This window comes from Hyaena hyaena, unplaced genomic scaffold (genome assembly GCF_003009895.1).
Source record: "Hyaena hyaena isolate Hyena2069 unplaced genomic scaffold, ASM300989v1 scaffold_541, whole genome shotgun sequence".
Classification (NCBI taxonomy): Eukaryota; Metazoa; Chordata; class Mammalia; order Carnivora; family Hyaenidae; genus Hyaena; species Hyaena hyaena.
The window spans coordinates 175,846-188,851 of NW_024081174.1; positions in this window are offsets into that span (position 1 = coordinate 175,846).

Sequence of the window (13,006 nt, forward strand, 5' to 3'; positions counted from 1 at the left end):
CTGATCTATGGGATATTTCCACACACATATAGTTAGCTAAAACCGAGGACTATATTAGGCGGCCTCCTTCAATGTTTGTAACAATCCATCTTGTTACATAAGGGTGACGAGCGCAGCAAAGAATGGAAATGCTTGGTTATATATCCCTCAGCAAGTGGCAAGAGGCAGGCTGTTAATTCTTAGATTCCACCAGTGTTTAAATATTTCTATTTTGAATACTTTCCAACATAAAAGTAGAGAGAACAGCATAATAAACTCCCATATACCCACCACGCAGAGTTAAAGATTTATCGACATTTTTGCCAGACTTAGTTCACCCCTTTAGAGGTTTTCTCATTCACCTTGTTTTGTTGTTTGTTTGGAACGGGATGCTGTGTTTGTTTTAGCTAGAGAACTTTAAATGAAATCACAGATATGTTATCATTACACATTTCAGTATTCATTACAATAATATGGACATTATCTCACATAACACAATATTATCCTACCTTAAAAAAAAAGTTAGTGCAATGTAGGCTGCATAGCAAGGATTTTTCATTGTAATTTTGTTTTTTTCTTAAGTTTATTTATTTATTTATTTTTGAGAGAGACAGCGTGAGTCGGGGGGGGGCGGGCAGAAATGAGAGGGAGAGAGAGGAGCCCTTACATGCTCCTCACTGTCGGCACAGAGTGGGATAGGAGGCTCCAACTCATGAAACCATAAGATCATGACCTGACCCAAAACCAAGAACTGGCCTCTTAACCGACTGAGCCACCCAGATGCCCCTCATTGTTTTGTTTTTGTTTTTTCAATCAGTTCTCTATGGAGGATCATTTGGGCTCTTTCCAGTCTTTTCCTTTTAGAAGTAATCATCGGACTTTCATAAGTAAGTAATTCCCAAAAGCATATAGAAGTTTAATTTTGGTTTGAGGCTTCCCCTTCCAATGTATGCTTGTTTTACACACTCAAGTCGCCTGTGCATAACCAGCTCTGGATTTGGGCAGGAAGAGTAAGAAGATAAGTTTGTTGAGGTGGTTTCTTGAAATGTGCTAGCAGTTTGGTTCATTAGGTGAAGATAATTGAAGTCAATGGCAGACAGCCATGTGTGACTTACAAATAGAAAGCCAACCCAGCCTCTGGTCACCCTAAAAGAAAATGTCATTCAGATTACCTCCTGCTGATTTTTAAAAGAACAAATCTTGGAATTTTCTCAGTTTTCTTATAATCTGACATTTATTGGTCTCCACTTCTGTGAATTCCTTTAAATCAAACGAAGCTTTTGAATATCTGAGTCAGTGTTAGGTCAAGTGGCAGATTTTTATATTCACCATTTGTTCAGTGAAATGGAACTTTTAAAAGACAGTCAATAAATCACTCTGTCACTTGAAAAGTGAGCTAGAAAAAAGATAATGGCAGTGGTAAGAAAAATTATAAAATGCCAAATACACTCACTGCAATCCATTCATAAAACAGAAGAGGACTGATTTCAATCTTTGAAGCATAATTCCAATATAACCTTGCTTTTCTCTCAGTCGAGGAGCTCAGAGAACCAACCTTAGCTTGTGTGTCCCTAAATATAGAAAATCAGTTTAATGTAGGATAAGGGGCTTTAAAACGTTAGTAGCAGTTTTCACATATAAAAGATGAATAAAGAATAACAATTCTCCATCATTTACCCAGGGCAGATCTCCTTCCCCTCCCTGCCCTGCTCCCCAGTATTCTCCATCAGAGCAGCAGATTAGCTCGCAGAAAATCCTAGGCCCCAGGGTCGGGCAGACCAGTATTCCGGTCCTTGCTTTGATACTTACTGGCTGCGTGATTTGGGATCATTTATTTAACTTCTGAATCTTCCTTGTGCCACTCTTAAAGTGTGGATTATGATCTACCTTCTAAGGTTGCAGAGAAATTAAATCCAGTGTTTCTCAAACGCTACTGCACATTGGTGTCACCTGGAGAGCCTTTAAAAGTACAGAAACTCAAGCCTCACTCTGGACCTATTAAATGGAAACCTCTGGGAGAAGACCTAGGTCATGGTATTTTTTTAAGCTTCCTGGGTGATTCCAACATGCAGCCAAGTTTAAGAACCCTATTGCTCTAGTATTTATATATAAATGTCTAGTACACTCCCTGTCCCTCAGCAGACTTTCAGTCAGTGGATGCTATAACCATTATGTCCTGTCAAATTCCATGTCTTCTTGTCTGCCCGGTCTTTCCATTCTCTGACCTGGGGTGTCTCCAGACTGTTCAAATGAGGAAAATTTGACACAAGAGCCTCCTTGTCTTCACCATCATTCTGTTTTTCTCATCTCAGAGTCTCTTTTTCTTTCTTATTTCCCCATCTAGTCCCTTAATAAAATAGCAGACTAATCCCCCTAAAATTAAAGGTGCCAGGAGAAGGTAGAGAGTTACCGTCTCCAAGTGGAAGATCAATCTGCACAGTCGCAGAGCGAGGCATACTGGGGGTCAAGGGGTTCTCCTTGCATCTCACGTGGACAACTCACTCAACACTTACTGTCCTAGGGAAACAGTAGAGTTATCATTTATGATTCACTCTTTCCCACTCTATTCAGTGACACAATATGGCCACTTTGATTAATTTTTCACACAATTACATATTTTCATTTCAATTCCCTTTTGTCTGATTAAGGAAAAATCATCCCAGTTTAGTTCAAATCATCATTATCACAGAAGCCGTGGCACACGGCCCAACGAGCATCTGATTTGAGGAGCATTCATCTTCGGGGGTGCCAGACTGTGATTGTTTGTTTTTGACTGAAATGAAAATATACGTTAATTAAGATGGGATGATAAGTGAGGTGTCCGTGCTTAGTCAGGGAGCGATTGCTTCTGGAAAACAACCGGAATACTGCTACATGCATGAGCTGCCTCATTTTTATCCTGGTGTGCATTAGAAGTGCGTGTCAACCGTTCTCAGTAGATTTCTCACACAAAGATGAATAATTTTCCGCAAGACTTGTTAAATCAAGGTTAGGATTGAAAACTGACAGATGAAAAATTGAACCTCTCAAAGGAGCCAAACATTTGAACCAAACGATACGAAATTTCCATCTCTGCCTCTTTAGAGTCTCCAAATTCTTCTATCAGTTTGTCGCTCAGATTAATAAAACTAATCGACAGAAAAGGTTCGTTATTGTTGAGCTATGTCTGAGCACATGAAAACAAGGTTTTGAGGGAAGGTGGACCGTACATGGAGTTTCCATTGTTCTGTGTTTGGTGTTCAACTACTTCAAAGAGTAGTCTGCATTTATATCAGCCATTACCAAAATGCCATTCACTTCTCAACTCCCAGCAACAAGTGGACATAATAAGAAACTGAATCTCAACTCAATGTGGAAAGCACCTTTGTTGTGATCACCCTCTCTTTACTCCACTGGTGAGAGTGGAGATCCCTTCCCTGGAATTATAACCAAATGCACAAAACCCAACACTGGACAGATGGAACTGACAACAGCTTACGTGTCACATATACTCACGGCCCACGTAAAGAGGACACTGCCCTGCAGGGCCACACGGGCATTGTATTCTGGGACACAGCAAACAACCAGAGGCTGCAGGAGGCTGACTCTGTAGTGACAGAGGGAGGTTGACCACTGGCTCCTAGAGAAAGATGTCATTGTCTTGGTTGAATAATTCTGTGGGTTGGCAGGGAACTACAGCCGGCTCCGCAGGGATGGACAGGCGCCATGCCTGGTCCCCATGGTAAGGAACTTGTTTGGTCGGGGGATCCAGTCCTCAGGAGCAGAGTGGGTAGGCAAACTTGCAGGCAGGCCATTCGGTGCCCTCTTATTTTTCTCCAAATGTCCAGGCACATATGATATTGCGCTTCAGTATCGGGCCTTACACTACAATCTTATTTTTTTTTTAATGTTTTTTATTTATTTCTGAGAGAGAGAGAGACAGCGTGAGCAGGGGAGGGTCAGAGAGAGAGAGGGAGTCACAGACTCTGAAACAGGCTCCAGGCTCTGAGCTGGCAGCACAGAGCCCGACACGGGGCTCGAACCCACGAACTGCGAGCTCATGACCTGAGCCGAAGTCGGACGCTTAACCGACTGAGCCACCCAGGTGCCCCTTACACTACAATCTTTTGCATTGAGCATCGTCCACTCACTGGACAGGATAATGAGAAGGCAGGATAATTGGTGGTTGATCACCTTAACCAGATGCTGCCTTATCTCTTTCCCATGGAGTTGTAAGCTTCCTGTGGATAACTCCTGATCTCTCCTGGCTTTCCATGGCAGCCTTAGCTCTGCACAGAGCGTGGCACGTTAATTAGTTAATTAACTATCTTCATCGGCTCTCTAAGAGTCGCAGCACTTAAGCACTTAGCTTCATGATGACAGGGAAAAAAAAAAACCCCATGATATTATTAACTTCACCATCCTGTCATCTTTAATTTGGCAATGTTCTCACCCTGTTCTTCCTAGAGCGCTCAGGAAAACAAACACCAGGTTTCAATCTCTTAATATTGTGCTACCCATGCTAATCGAGGGGTTGGCAGCCACAAAAGTATACCCTTGGCAGAAACACAGAAATGAATGAAAAAGCCAACCTCTAGCCAGCGAGAAAGAGAGAGAGACCCCCATGGCCAGTAAGCACCCACAAACCCTTCCCTTCAGCATCCATTATAAATGTCAGAAACAGTACTCAACGTGCTGCCCTCTTCAACATGTATAATTCTGGAAGATGAGTCAGCCTTTCTGCCTCCCCCTTATTCCCTCTTTATAATTCAAAGCCAAAGCCCACTCTCAAATAGTGTTTCTTAAACGTTGACTCAAGAATAAAATATACTGAGAGACAATTGTTTAAAGTTGGTTTAGCAATATTGGCCCAAAGGAGAAATAACATAATGAGTACCAATGTCCAGATGGCTATTCTGATGAATACACTGGATTCAATCATGTCTAAAATCTGTGAGCTCTCTTCTTACATAGTTCAATTTTCAATTATTTCAGCTGATTGTAATTTCAATTAATAAGGTAGAGAAGGCACAGCGGCCTTTGGAAGTGATTTCAGTTGAGAAGAAAACTATAATTAACGATTTTGACTGAGATTAGAAAGTATTTCATTCTTCACAATTTTCTCCCTACGAGTCGTCAGTGGAAACAAGTCAGAAAGAAGACAGGAAGACTGGAATCTTCATTTAATAAGCTATTTGGACATGGAGATCACTTCATCTCTCCAAGTTTCAATTTTCTTATCTGGGGACAATAATACCTGTCTTACCAAGTCATTTTGCAAAATAAATGAGATAGGGCTAATGAAAATGCTTTGAAAAGTACAAAATGTTATGTGCAAATGTAAGATACTGTTAGACGAAAAGTTCCTTGATATTTCCATCCCATGCTCTTTCCCTGGACCCTTTGGTTATTTTTCTGTCAATAAGGGGGAGAGAAATGAAAATGTTGCTGTTATTACTCAAGCTGCTCTCTGTAATGACACCATTTACACATTGACATCCCAAATTGAATCTCCAGCTCCAGACTCCAAATGCAACTTATCCGTGCAGTAATGATTAGGAGCATGGCCTCTAGACCAATTGCCTAGATTAAGATTCTTGTTCTGCCAGTTCTGCGCTATGTAGCCTAGAACACATCATTTAACCTCTCTGAGCCCCAGTTTTCTCTGCCATAAGATCAGAGTAATAATGGTATCTGTCTCACAAGGTTCTGGTAAGCGATAAATGGGTTTGCAGCTGTTATACATCTAGATGGTGCTAGACACATAGCAAACCCTCAGGAGATCTGGTTGCTATTAGTGCCATCACGCTCCCATGTGCCCATAAATTCAAAGATAAAATTAAGAATCTCAAGACATCAGTTTCAGAGCTATATACCAAACACAGGGCTCTTCTGAGTGCAGAGTCCCATGCAGCTGCACTGGTCACTTACTGAATGTGACCCTAAGTCATATTCGTGTGTTAGCTCAGCTGAGGCAATGAAGGTGAATGTCAGTTGAAAAGGAAAATAGATATATTATCACAGGTATGGCTCTACTTCTTTATTCTCCCCAGGCATCAACTACTACTTACTCAGTACATACTGGGTATTATGTTAAAATCAACTAAAATTGGGGCCAATTTTAGAAAGACAGTTTGGGTACACATTTAATTCCATGAAACAGCTTTTATTGAATAATATTACATTATTAGAATACTAATAATGAGAAGAGGAAGACGAGGAAGAAAGAAGGAGGAGGAGAGACAAGAGGAAAAAGTTTGAATAACAACAAAACAGAGCTTGTACTTTTAGTAAATCCCAATAGTTCCTACTGATTTCTTCTTACAGATCAAACAAATCAGAATATATGTCAGTTAGGCATGACTAGACAAAATTCAGATAGAATAATGTCAACGTTTCCATCATTAGTTACATAACTACTCTAACTTGCTAGGACTATTCCTATTAGAAAACAAATAATTCAGGGCACCTGGGTGGCTCTGTCGATTAAGCATCTGACTTTGGCTCAGGTCATGATCTCACAGTTTGTGGGTTCAAGCCCCACGTTGGGCTCTGTGCTGACAGCTCAGAGCCTGGAACCTCTCCTTGGATTCAGTCTCTCTCTCTCTCTCTCTCTCTCTCTCTCTCTCTGTCTCTGTCTCTCTCTGACTCTTCCCTGCTCATGCTGTCTCTCTCTCAAAAATAAGTAAAAAGTGTTAAAATAAAAATAAAAATAAAACTTAAAAAAAGTAGTTTAATTTATTTAATGCTAAAAGCATTTTACTAGGTTTTAAGGGTACCAGGAGCTATTACCTTTGTTTTCTAGGCATATATTTATGCAATTTTATTTTCATAGTATATAGGACTTTTTGTAATAGTTACAATGATATTTTCTGCTAATGTTTTTATTTACTGGTTGAACTATGGTTATAGAGACCCACTCATTTATAGATCACTAAATTTCTGAAGTTGTAGAATATCATTTATATTAATTACCTCAAAATCAGTGGATTTTTTTCTACTGTTATTATTACTTTTATTTTCCAAACAAAAGTCTAAGTTGATCTTAAAAAGCTGGAAAGAAATATTTTTAATTATGTTCAGTCTACATGTTACTTTTAAAGATATTTTAAAGTATTTTGAAAGTACTAGTCTAGTACTTTGCTTTGCCTTTCCACTTTTGATTATAATATATGACCTATAAATAAATGTTTTTAAAGATTTATTTTTCCTTATCCTGGTAAAATCTGTGGCCAGAGCGGTATGTGGAGTGAGCTCTGCTGACTACTTATTGAGTGCCTGCCATGAGCTGTATTTCTTCTATAGATCATGTAAAATGTGATACTCATGAAACCATTTGATGTCCCTGCTATTCATCCCCACCAGTATCTAGTTTAACAGATGAAGAAACTGAAATTCAGGTACATTAAGGAATTTAACCAAGGACAAAACAATCCCTGAGTAGATTCAACCCACTTCTTACCGACTCCAAACCTGTTGCTGCAGTTTTTTTGTCTGAGATGTTGCTATCCTTCTCATGATGAGAACTTTATATTTTATCTGATGAGATGGTAATTGAAAGTTACAGCTTGAAAACAGATGAGGCACAAATTTAATAAGCCTTAAACATTTTCCAGGTCCATCTTCCTAAATCTGTGTGCATGCATTTGAACATTCTTTCATTGAGCTTGAATGTAGCAACTCTAATAACCAAGAGTGTCAACTGACAGACAATAGAATTGTAAGCTTTTGAAGGATCCCATTTTTGTTTTACTTGATCCCATTGCGGGTGGGTGGAAGGAGGTGTTGCTCTAGGCCCAGCATGGCCATATGGCTAGGACTGTTAAGAATGGCTGGAAAATGAGTGTCCTGATTTGTGAAAAAGGATTGGAAAATATGGGATTGCCTAAGTGGTACCACTAATCCATGGTCATCCACAGAGCACTGTGATCTCGTTTCCTTGTTCTAGAAATGCCTGGGAGTGAGTCTCCAAATCTATCAGAGCACAAGAATGGGTTAAAGAGGGGGGCGCCCGGGTGGCTTAGTCGGTTAAGCGTCCGACTTTCGCTCAGGTCATGATCTCGCGGTTCATGGGTTCGAGCCCCGCATCGGGCTCTGTGCTGACTGCCAGCTCAGAGCCTGGAGCCTGTTTCAGAGTCTGTCACTCCCTCTCTCTCTGACCCTCCCCTGCTCATGCTGTCTCTCTCTCTCCTAGAAATAAATAAATAAAACATTTAAAAAAAAAAAAAAAAGAATGGGTTAAAGAGAACCAACCAGGTGGTCTCTGATTCCTTTGGCCTCCTAAAGAACCATCCAGAAGAGTCTGTTTCTTTATGTCTACAGTGAGTGATTTGGACTCTGATGCCTTTAATTTTCACTAGGCCAGGTACATTGTGCCCAGCAATACACTAGGAACCCACATTTTGAAAAAAATGAAATGTCTGAGCCTTTCAGTATCTTGAAATGGAGAAATTTTATTTCCTTATGACCATTTTAAAATGTCAGTCTGTCCACTCTCCAAATGCCTGTCTTAAGAAACTACCTTGGGAAAAAATACTCTTAAAAATAAAACCACTACATAGTTCATGTATTGATAAAATGTACTTTGAAGAAAAAATTGAGACTTTTGTTCTCGGCAATGTTAATGACAGAACCAGATAAACTGCATTTACACCCTGATAAATTTTTTATCTTTATTTATTTATTTGATGTTTTATTTATTTCTGAGAGAGAGAGAAGCAGCTTGAGCAGGGAAGGGTCAGAGAGAGAGGGAGATACAGAACCTGACACAGGCTCCAGGCTCCGAGCTGTCAGCACAGAGCCCGACGTGGGGCTAGACCCGACAAATGTGAGATCATGACCTGAGCCAAAGTCAGATGCTTAGCCAACTGAGCCACCCAGGCGCCCCTACACCCGGATAAATTTTTTTAGAGGTCCATCATTAATATAGTTAAACGACAAGGAATCTAGCAAGAAGTTGTGGATGCAAAGATATGAAATGTAGGGATGAAAAACCACTCTATTTTAGATTAACTATTGAGCCATAAAACTACAAGTTCTGATTTATAAAATGTCAGTACACATCATGAATACATGGTGATATTGTAACTGCCAAAAGAAAAAGGGTGAAAATACCCCATGATCCTTTTCATTTAAGTGTTTACTGCAACACAGGCTTTGGGGAAAGACTTTTATTTTATTTATTAACAGGAAAACATGTTTTTCTTAATCGTGATAATTCCTACTAGCATTATCTGGTAGGTCTCAAGGTATTTAAGTGCTTTTTGTCAATATCTAAACTACAGAAGTTATCTTATTTATTTCATATAGTAATTCATCATCTTTTTTGAATCACAGATCCTTTGAGGGAAGTGATGAAAGTTCTGGATCCAATTTTCAGAGAAATGCATATTCACACAAAATTGTGCCCAAAACTGCAAGTGACTCAGGCTTCAGATTAACAATTCTATGAGTGTCTAGGAGCTACTTGTATCTTTAAATACATGTATGTTTCTTAAATATTGTATATCATATAATATTTTATATATATATATATATATATATATATATATATCCTCTGCAACAACTTGGGTTTGAGACTAGTTTATGGAAGAAATCACACTCTGATCTTATGATTTATTATAAATTAAGCTTACAGGAACTAGAAACTATTTAAACTGTATTATCTAATAGCAGGGTTTCACTCTTCTCTGGTGGATAATGTAATAACATAAGATAAGAAACAAAGAGAATAACATTTTAGTAATGAGCAAATTTAGAATATATTAGGATTTGAGAAAACTTACCTTCATTTAGTATAATACACCAAATACCTATGAAGCAAGAGAACACATAAACAAAAGAAAACTCAATTTGCTTATTTTAGCAAACAATGGTTTTAGGATGCTAACTAGTCTTTGACCCTTTGCTTGACTGTGACCCTTGAACTTGTTTCATCACAGGGACAAGGAACCATTTTTTCATTCTCCCTTTCATTCTGTCAAAAACATCCCCCTTGGGACACCTGGGTGGCTCAGTCGGTTAAGCATCCAACTTTAGCTCAGGTCATGATCTCATGGTTTCTGAGTTGAGCCCCACCTTGGGCTCTCTGCTATTAGCATGGAGCCCACTCCAGATTCTCTCCCTCTCTCTCTGCCTCTGCCCTACGCACGCTCTCTCTCTCACTCTCTCTCTCTCTCAATAAACATTAAATATTTTGTTAAATCCCCTTATCTTCCACGAAAACATGGATTGTACCCAGCTCAAAAGCTCTCTGCAAAACTCTACCTTGACTGTAAGTACCATGTGCTGCTGGTGTGGATTAGCCAGAATTCCTTCCAGGAAGGGAAACCTTGGAGAAAGGAGGATCGCCATAACTGGCATAGCAGTGGGTGGATATATTGGTTCTTCAAGGAGCTGGTTCATCTGATTCATCTTCCCATCTTTCCCCCATGACAACTCCATGGTGAGTCATGTAGCAAGAAGGCTGGTTGGAGAAATACACACACACACACCTCAAATTATAAGGTTCCAGAACTTCAGCCTTGCACATAACGCACACTGTGTATACTGGTCTGCAGAAGCCAATACTCTTACTGCAAAGAGCAGCTGCTCCATGTTTTTTGCAGGGAAATTAAATTCTTGTTGCTTTTTTTTCCCCCCTGCAAGTTAAAAGCAAGCACTTGCCACCTGGGCTCTTTCTGGTCTTCAGCTTCTGTTTGAATGCTAAAACAAGCCTGGCAGGCCAGTGGATGAAGAGTATGCTCGAAAGCCCAGGTTAGAAATAAAAGCGAGGTTTGTTCGTGTTTTACTCATATGACTGGAAGAAAGCCTTAAGCAGGGTGTAGCTTTATGATTTCAGCACCACACTGTGGAGTCAGTCAACACCTGTGAAGACAGCCAATAGCATTACCTAATCCTGCATGCATATTTCCTTCCTTTGAATTCCTCCAGAACTTATACATACGGCACTCTGAAGGTGCCTCATAACACTTGTGTGTTTTTATCTTTGTGGGCTAATTAACCAGATTATATAACACCTTGGTGATCATAAATTGTACACAATCCTTATTTCATAACCCATCATACTAGGTCCTCAGGAACATGGTGATGCTCCTGTTGAAATGGAAGGCAAATATGTGATTTGCTTTCAAAGGAGTTCCCAAACAGCATGTAGATCATGGGCTGTTTAGTGCCGCAAGTAGGCTGTGCAGAATTAAAAATATACAAGTCTTGGGTGCCTGGGTAGCTTGGTTTAGCATCTGCTTTGACTCAGGTCATGATCTCGTGGTTCATGAGATTGAGCCCCTCATTGGGCTCTGCTGTCAGCGCAGAGCCCGTTTCAGATCTGTCCCCCTCTCTCTATTCCTCCCCCCCCTTTATTTCCCTCCTAAAAATGAATAAATATCAAAATGTATACATAGAAGTCTTTTATGAAGAGTAAAAAAAAGGGCAGAGTAACAGTGTAGAATATACAGATCCATAGCAAGGCCTCAACCAGTTGCTATCGCGGTGGTTATATTCTCTTTATCAAGCTCAGCTCTTCATGAGTTTTGAGAGTTCAATAAATATTTGACTGGAAAAATGAGGCAGTGGTTGAAAAGAGAGATGTCTCAGCCTTGAATATGGATTTTTTAAAATAATTGTCTGCTGCAAGTTAATTAATTAATGTCAGTAATGTTTACTTGAGAGTTTTCTATACATATTAATATCACAACAGAAAAAGATTTTATGAACTATACATGTCACTCTAACAAGATTGAAAGGCTCACACTGTTCCTGATAGCTACATATCTTCTAATAATACAAAGTTCTACTCTGTATAACTATCAATTAATATTGATAGAAGGCTCAGTAAGTAGGAAATATATTGATGAACACTTCACATACTTCAGGAGTTCTTAAGGGATAACAAGATGCTCATCCACTAAAGGTGCAGTGAATCCTAGACCCTAGCTCACTATCTCCTCTAACTGATAAGAGCCTGACTCCTAACACAAAAATATATTGTATGCTTGTATCTACTTTCATTTAAATGCAGGAATAAGGAACATACAACATATTAAGTATATATTTAAGGAAACGTAAGAATAAGGAAACACATGCATCCTGGGTTGAAGTAGGCCATGACTAGTTCATTGGGAAGACATTGAAAGGCTAATTGCTATTACAAATAAATATTGTTAGTTTTATATACTTAATTTGCGAAGGGCAAACTTTTTACCTCAGCTAAGGTATTAAAACAATACTGTGTGGGCCTCGCTGCCAAGAGTAAAGGATGTTTGCATTTCACTGCCATGTAAAATTATAGGTTACTTTCCTTTATTTTCTGATATATTTATTCAACCAGCATTTACTGAGTGCTTACTAGCCACTGTGAGGGAAGCTCATAACCAGCCTCTATGTGTGTGGTTCCTGTTGTGTGCTAGGAGTATTGAATTGGCAAGATCTTGTTTATCTCGGGGGGGGGGGGAGAATGAGGGGCAGAGGGGCAGAGAGAGTGGGAGACAAGCAACTCAAAGCAGGCTTCAAGTTCCATGCGGTCAGCACAGAACCCAACAGGGGGCTTAAACCCATGAACCATGAGATCATGACCTGAGCTGAAGTCGGACGCTTAACCAACTGAGCCACCCAGGCGCCCTGGCAAGATCCCGTTATGCTTTAGGAACTGTACTGTGTTCAGAGAGACCACCAACACAAAAAAGGCAGAATTTCATAGGAAACAGGAAGCCATTCAGTTTGTCACCAACATGAGAAAGGGGGTCTTTCTGAGCCTAGAAATCAGAACTGAACCAGAGGTGTTAGCTGGGCAGAATTCAGTAGGCAATACTGTACTGTGCCCAGGGGACCAGAAGACTCCCATGGACTGAATATGCTACGTATCCATACAAAGAGAGAATCCACGTTGCCTGGGTAAATCTGGTGGTCCTCATTGTGCATAAGAATGACTCCAAGCAAGGGGCGCCTGGGTGGCTTAGTCGGTTAAGCGTCCGACTTTCGCTTAGGTCATGATCTCACAGTTCGTGGGTTCGAGCCCCGCGTCGGGCTCTGTGCTGACTGCCAGCTCAGA